Source organism: Callorhinus ursinus, unplaced genomic scaffold (assembly GCF_003265705.2).
Source record: "Callorhinus ursinus isolate GAN/ISIS: 27379988/994484 unplaced genomic scaffold, GSC_fseal_2.0 scaffold10, whole genome shotgun sequence".
Classification (NCBI taxonomy): Eukaryota; Metazoa; Chordata; class Mammalia; order Carnivora; family Otariidae; genus Callorhinus; species Callorhinus ursinus.
In genome coordinates, this window is record NW_027397072.1 from 70,999,016 (window position 1) to 71,008,788 (window position 9,773).

The window sequence follows — 9,773 nt, forward strand, 5'->3', positions numbered from 1 at the left end:
AGTTTTAGTGTCAACATTCCTGGGCCTAAGGGACGACCAGATAGCTGGTAAAACATTATTTCTGGGTGTTTCTCTGAGGATGTCTCTGGAAGTGATTCAAATGTTATTCTCTTCTCTTCTTAACTCAGTCTCTGAGTCTCATCAATGTGGTAGGCATCAGTGTAATCTTTTGAGGGCTGGAATAGAACAAAAGGGTGGAGGAAGGGTGAATCCACTTTCTCTGCTTGAGCTGAGACACCCATCTTTTGCATTCAACTACCTGGTGGAGAAATCTTTGAGGAAGAGGGCACAGGACCGCAAATGCTGAGAATACATGGTAGACAGGAGGGAAAAGATGGAGTCAAGTGAGACTGGAGTGTACTGAGTGAGGAGAGAGTGGAGGATGTTATGTAGGAGAAGTGACAAGGAACCAAACCACTGAGGATCTTGGACACTGTGGTAAGGAAGTGTGCTGGAGGCACAAAGTGTGCTGCAGGGTTTTGAGCCAAAGGAGTGACATGATCTGACTTAGATTCTGAGAGGATCGTTCTGGCTGTATATACTAGATGGCAGGGGCCAAGAGTGGAGCGAGACAAACTGAGTTATTACAGTAGTCCAGGCAAGAGATAATGGGGCACTGACATCATTGTGGAATCAAAGTCCTCCTTTGCACAAAGCACCTACTGAATCTCGCTTTGTGGGTATTTCTGCAAGGATGTCACCCCATTCTGAGCAGGGGTTATACTTGTGCATTTCTGTATTTTCCAAAGAGCCTCGCACTGGACTTTATACAAAGATGGATAGGATGAACTGCATTTATCATCCTCTCTGTCTGTATTTCACACTCTCAGAGACCTTTAGACTCTATCCAGGTTTTTTTTTTTTTTTCTTTTATAGGATACATAATGCCAGTTCCTTCAAACTTTTCTCCTGGGTCTTAATTTACTATCTTTCAGCTGTCTTTGTGTTCCTCCTCTGAAATGTAGCATAGTTGGCTTCCTTTTAAATTATTAAGCAAAAATCTCCAGTAATGATGTAAATAGTCTTAGGTATGTATGTGTGAAATTCCTTTATAAACAAATTCTCTGGGTTTTCATATTACTTGGGGGAGGATTCTACTGAAATTAATATTCTATTTAAAATTAAATTTGTGGATTTCAGGAGCTGACGACAAAATGGCTTGTAACTCCAATGATAGAGAATTATCTACTAAAAGGAATGCTTAACCAAAATGGGTAAGTTTCTTTTCAAAATATAGACAAGATTAGGAGGTTGTTTCTGTTCTGGTATGGTGGTTGGAAGTAAAATGAAGTAGCCATAATAATAGTGGGCCATGAATACTTTATCTTTGTAGCAACCCCATTTTTTTGGGTGTCTATTTGGAAAGCAAAAACCACAGTGGATTTAAGAATAAGATTAAAATTCATTGTAAGGAAATTATGAGGCAGAGTAGTTATGGATTATCTACCTGCTTCTCTACTTGAGACCCACCTTAGAAATTTCTGGTCTAGAAAGGAGGACTTTTGAGAAAGTAGCAGATGTAGCCCATATGAAAAAAATGTAACTTGATTTCTGACAGGGAGCCAAGGTTGGGCCTGATAATATATCAACAGCTATGGATGAGGTGAGCTATTTTATTTTAATTTCTCTAAGTTTTAGTTTCCTTTTTTTAAGGGAAAGGAGACAATAATATACCTAAAATGTAGGGTTGTAGATAGTATGAAAGGTGATAGATATAAAGTATTTAAGTGAATATCTGGAAAATACAGGGTACAACAAATATTAACCCCTGTCTCTGTATAGTTTTTCTTTGCTGTCATGGTGATTATTCTTCATTACCCAAATTAGATCTATTCTTAGCCCAGAAAGCTGACCCCAGAGACAACATCATCTGGAGTCCCTTGATAGCTGGCTTTTCAATGGGTTCAGTCATTTGGCGGGGGTGGGGATTCCATCAGGAGCTGCAAGCATAGGAGAACAGAGGAGGTAGGGTATTCATCCCCCTCCACTCTCTGCTTTCATGCTGAGCTTCTGGCAGTGGCTGGGTCCCTCCTTACCTATTGCTTTGCTTGTAGCATGTCCTCTACATCTCCAGATCTTACTGGGCTCTAGTAACACTACTTCCTCCCTCTGCTGCTAGTGATCAGTGATGCAACACCCCTGGTTGGTCCTCCGAACCCTGTCCACATGCCTGAAGGTAATCCCTTTGATAAATTCTTTTCCCTTAAACCATCGGAGTACAATTTTGTTTCTTGCTGTGGACCTCGACTAGAACACCTTTCAAATCCTTCCTTTCAGCAAAAGCAGACTCCATTAAATTTAGGAAAGATCTAAGATCTTTGGGGTAGGATTTACATAAATTCAGTAAACATTTGCCACTGTCTAAGCAACAGGGAGAGTAAATCATCAAGACACAATCTCGGCTCTCAAAGGGTCTGCAGTCTACTGGGGGCAGGAGGATTGGGGGACAACAAAGGCAATATTTACAAAGGTAAATATTTAAGTGCCAAGAGCATAAGAATATCTAAAAATCAAGATAAAAATATCAAAAATCGTGGGAAAATAAAGTTGAGAATAAACAGTCCCACAAAGAGATTATTGTGGTTTTAAGGATGAATAGAAATCCATCAGAAAGAGATGGTGAGAAATATTTTTCCAGTCAAGAAAACAAACAGCGTGTGCAAAGACAGAGTTATAAAATTATCTGGTACGCTTGGATGTTTTAGAATAATGGATTATTTGGAATAATTCAGATATGAGCAAGAAGCATGGGAGTGGAGCATGGTAATGGTAAGCATTCTTGAAGCAGTAAGAGATGAGGATGGAGAGGTCATCAGGGACTAGATCACAGAGGTTTTAGATGAAAGTCCAGGAAGTTTAGATTTTATCCCAGTAGGTATATTTCTAGCTGCTGACTCCTTTTAAGCAATTGACTTATTCTATTCAATTTGTAGCACTAGAACAGTTGAAGGGATATGGATGATGGAGGGAACAAGATTGGAGGTTGGGAAACAAGGTAGACTTACTCAAGTCCAGAAAGGAGGGCATGAGCAACTGGTGAGTGCAGTGATGATGGGGAAACAAAGAAAAGCCCACTTGTTCTGGAAATTTTCATAAGTCAAATGGATAAGATTTAGTGACAGTTATATGTTAGAGTAGACAAAGACACATAGGGTGGCGCTGAATTTCTGACTTGTGCCACCACTTGTTGGCACCAGTGGCTATTAGTTCAAGTGGTGAGGAGAGTTAGTATTCTATTTGAATATGCTGAGATGCAATATTTGTGGCAAGGGCAGATCTAGCTTTGTGGCAACTGAAGCTAATGCGATTTTGGAAACCTCTTTGAGAAAAAGAATGCAAAAGGTAAATACTTATCCTACTAATGTGTAAGCGTCAGTCTTTGGGAAAACAGCTGTACTATGTGTGATGAGGAATGAGAGTATTGCAGATGTGGTAGTTGAGAGTAAGGTTTACATGAAACCAACCCAAAATGAAGTATAATCATAAAAATGAAACAAACAAAAAATGCCCTGGAACCTTCAAAATGTTACTATTATGAAATGCAAAGAACATCATGTCTAAAACTCTTAAATATTTCAGGAGAGAGAGAGAGAGAAAGGACAAAGTAAATATAATAAAATGTTAACATTTGAGTATTCTTGTGAAGGATTCCTGGGAACTCATTATATTACTTATTCAACTTTTCCATAAATCTGGAATTATGTCAAAGTGGAAACATTGTTTTTTAAAAGAGTAAGGTTCCAGGGCGCCTGGGTGGCTCAGTCGGTTAAGCGACTGCCTTCAGCTCAGGTCATGATCCCGGAGTCCGGGGATCGAGTCCCGCATCGGGCTCCCTGCTCAGCAGGGAGTCTGCTTCTCCCTCTGACCCTCCCCCCTCTCATGTTCTCTCTCTCTATCTCATTCTCTCTCTCAAATAAATAAATAAATAAATCTTAAAAAAATAAATAAAAGAGTAAGGTTCCAGATGATTTTCTATTTGAATCCTAGTTTTGCCACTTTATGGCTTTATGCTTTGGTGCAAATTAACTGCTTTCTCTTATTCGCTTTAGCTATAAATTAGAGGTAATAAGTTGTTGGGAGGATTAACTAAAATGAAAAGATACAATATTTTTTAATTGCTTAGCAAGGTTTCTAGACAAAGTTTTCAATAAATTATCACTATTATTATTAATAAACAGTGATTGCCATTTCGGCCAGTTGCAAGGGAAATAATGTCTTCAGGGTATAAGCAAATTTCAGAATATCTGTTAGGGCAAAGAGGTAGAAGTGGTTGAGGTTGTGGAAGATGAAATGGGCAGTGTGGTTGCAGTGGAGGTATAGAAGTAGGGCATACAGTTGATAAGAGTTTAGGTTTGGGAGGGAGGGAAGACAGAAGTTTGGAGGGAGAGAAAAAATAGGTGATGGGTATGAGGTTGAGTAGAGCCTGGTGATTCTAGGCTTAGTTATGTGGGCTTTAGATTTCCACTATTGTTGTAAAGTTGTAGGGGGCCAAACTAGTCAGAAGATCCCAAATAATTTTTTAATGGGCTTTGGGAAGATGCGGGTTTGCAAGAGTAAGGTTAAAAAAAAAAAAAAAAACCCTTTCAAAAGAATCTCTATAAATTCTTCCCCAGGTATCTAACAATTGTGCCTGTGTAGTTCTATTTCAGGAAGTCAGAGTGGCAATGTGTTGAGCAAACCTTATGTATAGGGACAGAACAGAGAAAGGAACATTGCTGCATTGCTTATCGAAAAGCCCAATTTGATGGAGAAAATTTACTTTGCTCCATTGTTATTAATTTTTTAAATGTCTATATTTTCTTACTCTAAAAAATCTATTTAATATTTTCTTAATCTGTTCAGTCTGCTATAACAAAATGCTATAAAACTGGGTAGGTTATAAACAACAAAAATTTATTTCTCACAGTTCTGGAGGCTGAAAAATCCAAGATTATGGTGCAAGCAGATTTGGTGTCTGGTCAGAGCTGTCTTTACAGATGGCCATTTTTTTCACTGTAACCTCACTTGGGGAAGGTATAGGGAGCTTTCTTGGGTCTCTTTTATAAACGCTAATCTCAATCATGAGGGCCCCACCTCAGGATCTAATCACCTACAAAGGTTGTCCCTTTTAATACCATCACCTTGGAGGGTAGGTTTCAACATAGGAATTTTGGAGGGGACACAAACATTTAGATTATAGCAAATGTTAAGATTATATTTTATTCTCCTTTATATTTCTAGAATCTTTCATATTGTCCTCTAGGCATTCAGGAAAGTTATGGTATTGATTATCAAGAAAAACTTGTTGAATGAATGATTCAACGAGTAAGTGAAGACATAGAAGTAGTTTTATTATGAAGAGATGTTATTTTTAGAGTTATTTCTTACTGCACTTTACCTATAAGTATATATTTATGAACTTAATAGTTTCAAGGTTTGGTTTGTAATCTTTGAATATAGAGGAGAAATAACATGGTCATCTTGGTTTTATAAGCATGTAATGTAAAGCAAGTCTATAGAAAGCTGCTATTGTTTTTTGTTTTTTGTTTTTTTAAGCATAGCTTCTATGTTAAGAAGTACAGGGTGATAGCACTGTTACTGGGTGTAGGACATGAAAAAAGATATTCATATCCATCTTCATAATGCTCATTCTTTACCCTCCTCTGACTGACTTCAAAAATTAATTTGATTATAGAACTGTCCTATAGGGTTAATCAAGAATGATTCTATCTATTAAAAATGGCAAAGGTATAAATAAATGGAATTAAAATGGCTCCTATCTAGAAATTGTGCTTACAGATCTGCAGGATATTGACTTCGGTAGTATTGCACTACCTCACTCTGTAAGCGCAGTTTTTTAGAATAATGATATGGAGTGTGTACCTAATGTTCTAATTAAAACCCATGGTCATTCATCTACCTAATTGCAACAATGCCCTCCTGGATACTTCCACTCAAAATGTACCATTCTTCTTTTGCCTGAGCAAGTGACTTTAAAACCACCTGGCTTCTCGCCAACACCTGAAGTGAAAAATTTACTGACTGTAATATCACACTAGAAACAGCATTACAGAAAGAAAAATTGAAGAGGACAGGCAAAGAAGTGAGATTTTCTATCAGGTTTCTGGAGGTATAGCTTATAAGGTTTCAGCGTTAGCTGTCATAATATCTAATTTTCTCCACAAATTAATAGAAGTCATCTGTTATTAAGTAAAGACTTTCTAAAATACACTAAAGCCTCTAAGCTCCAAAGCTAACAGAAAGATGAAACTTTAAAGAGGTAGACACAGTTATTGTGTATGCTGTGTTATAGATTTCAACCCTAAAGTCTGGGAAACTGCATCCAGGGGCAGTCCGGGCCAGTACCCAGGCAACCCAAAGATGAATTTACCCCATACCAGAAATATCCAATGCTAGAGTGAAATTCCCTGTACAACACCCTCTGGATATTAAGTACATAAATGCTGTTTTCTGCTAGCACATATTGTGTTGGTAGATTGATTGATTTAGATCACCTGTGGGGGTACGTTGACATAAACACAGGCAGAAAGTACTTTCTGACATGAACAGTAGGACATCATCATTATTATCAGAATCATGAAAACTGCTTTTTATTTAGTCATTAACTATGTACCAGGCACTACCTAAGTGATTTACACATATTAACTCATTTGATTCTCAAAACCACCATGTAGCGAGGTGCTATTTTTAATCCCATTTTGAACATATAAAACTGAGGTATGGAGAGGTAAAGCAGCCTGATCAAAGCCATGTATTCAGGGAGTGATGGTGCTGCATGTAAACGCAAGATTCTGGCTTCATGGTCTAAATTTTTAAAAAAATCTAGTACCGGCCATTTAAGTATTTGAATTGGTACATTCAACAATGAGCTCTCTAGTCACACTTCCCTTTTTATCTCTCAGAGTATGTAGAAGACATTTGGAATAAATATGTAATATATTCCATTAGGCAATGATGTTATTAATGTGTCTCAAATTTAGTCGCAGTTGTTGAAAACTGGAACAACCTCCCCCATACTTATACAGTTATAACTCCCGGAGTGTTTTATGACTTACACAACACTTACTTACTCAGAACCTTGCCTCATATCAATCAATCCAAAGACTTCACACCATTTCTGTTATCCCCCCCTCACATCCCCATTCTAATGGCCTCTGAGTGGAACCTATAAGGAATAAGGTTTGACTTCGACTGAGATTCCATTTCAGAATTGTCTTTGTGGTATTTTTCCTTGCTGCGGGAATTCAATAAAACTCACTTTGGTTGTATTGTAACAGGCTTCATCATTTAAGGAGGGAATGCTCCACACTTTGGGGATTCAACAAGATTCAGCTGAGACCTCTCTCATTGGTCTGCTTAAGCACTTATGTTTCAATTTTGCACCTGTTCAGCTCAAGGTTCTTGGCCCTCAATGGAGAGTGAGTCACATGCTCAGTATGAGCTCTGATTTTGTTGAGCACAAAAACTTTCTAGAACACTGAATTTATTTATTCACCCATTGCAGCTTTGTTATTTTATACAGATGTGTCTTAGTGGTAGGCAGGCTCTGAATTAGTCACAGTGATCTTCATCTCCTGTTATTTGTGGATCTTATTTCATTGAAAGTGGGCTGGGCATGGTGGCTTGGTCCTAATTAACAGAGTATGGCAAAGTGATAGAATGTTGCTTCCAGAAATAGGTTACAATAAATAAATAAAATAACTTTAATAAAATACTGAGAAAGAGTGCAGGTGAGGGCTTCCCTCACTCAATTCTGAGGGAAGCCAGCTGCCATGTTGTGAGCTGCATTAGGAGAGGCCCGGGTGGCAAGGATCTGGTGTCTCCAACTAACAGCCAGTGAGGATTTAACGCCTGCTAACAGCGTCCTGAGTAAGCTTGGTAGTAGGTTCTTTCTGCTTTGAGTTTCATGATGACTGTGGTGTCAGCAGGCATCTCCACTGCAACATTATGAGAGAACGTGAATCAGAGGCACTTACCTAAGCGATAAGTGGATTTTGGGCCCGCAGAAACGGTAAGGAAATGTTTGTTGCTTTGAGCTGCTGATTTGTGGGGCCAGGGTGGGTAATTTGTTACGTATTAGTAGATGAATACTACAGATTTTTTACCTGAAAGTGGAGTGCTGCCATAAAAAACCTAAAATGTGGGAGAGGCTTTGGAACCAGGTAGTGAGCTTTGAGGAGAGTGTCAGTGAAAGCTTAAAGTGCCTTGAACACATTTTTTAGTAGACATACTGAGTTTGAAGGTACCACCAGTGAGGCCTCAGAAGAAGTGGAGAATGCGCTGTTGGAAACTACAGGACAGGGCAGTGGAAGTCCTTGTTACATAGTAGTGTGGAGCTTGACAATTCTGTTTCTTGTAGTAGCATGGGAGGTACAAGATGTGCTTTATGAACTGAGTAATCTAGCTTACGAGACCTGCAAGCGAAGTGTTGAAGATGCTACGTGGGTTCTTTTTGCTACTTATAGTAAAATTGGAGAGGAGGTTGACAATTGAGGGAAAGAACGTTAAAGGGAGCTAGGTCTTGATGTTTTTGGAAATTCTCAACTCTTTTAGGTGGCAGGTGATACTAAAAATACAAAATGTATTCTGAGCAAAAACTGAATTCCGGGTACTCCCAGGAAAACATGATTTAGAGATAAAATTCAGGGTGTGATTCTAAAATCTCATAAGAGCTCAGTCGGATGAAAGGAGATGCCCTGGAGTACTATTAAGTCATGTAAAAGGCCCTGTGGAGAATTGTAGGATGTGCCTCACAGGTTCTTTCAATAAAAAACAAAAATCCCCAAACTGATACAACTTTTATCTTGAAGAGATTTATGAGTGTGACTTTGGTCGAATGGAGTGAACCCCAGTAAAATGCACAGGAGACTCATAAAGTTGAATGAATTAGAGCAATAGAAACACTGCCAATTTGGACTGAAGAACAGACAGGACAAATAAAAAAAAAAAAGCAGTTGGGTCGTCGGAGTTTTTTATAACACTATCCACAGGGTTGGAGACACAACAGGGCTAGGAAGAACTATCAAGGCTATTTATCTAGGTCATTTATTTTTTTTATAGATTTTCAAAGTAAGTAATAGGATTATTGATGTACACACAGGGAATTAGCCTTCCTCAATGAAGAGCTAACTGGCATACTCCTTGTTAGGGTAAATGACCCCCTACATCCCAGTAGAGTACCATTGTTGTGTGGAAATCAAACCTTGTTACCCTTATTCTAATCTAACTTGTGTCTGCAGTGTAATTATGAGAGTGTTTTGGAATCCAAGACCCCTTGGCCCTTTTGAGTCAGTGTATCATTGAGGCATGTGCTCAGGAACTTACAAAATGAAGTTTTAGACTATTCTGGAGAATTAGAGGAAGTACTGATTCACTTTTTAGGCACACCGTTTAGGTGATTCAGCTTCAACGATGGGGATTATACCATTGGAAAGGATGATGAGGAATTGAACATGAATCTTAGTTTAAGTTTTAAGTGATACTTTCTCAGCTTGCAAGCCTCAAAAGACCAGTCTCAACTATTTGGCCAAAAGATAAAATCTAGTAGCTTCAGGCTTTGTGTTAACCAAAATGATATCTAACATTAACAATTTCTCTTGCATGTGGAGAAATACTGTTATGTAGAACAGTCCTCTAAGTTGAAGGAGTGGGCCACTTGATTCTCCAAGGTAGATCCTAGTAGGTTCTGGATGTGCTTTGAGTCCAGCAGTTTGTGCATATGGTTTTGAGGTTTTCTACAAAATCGAATCCTCACTTTTCTGCTTGTGTACATC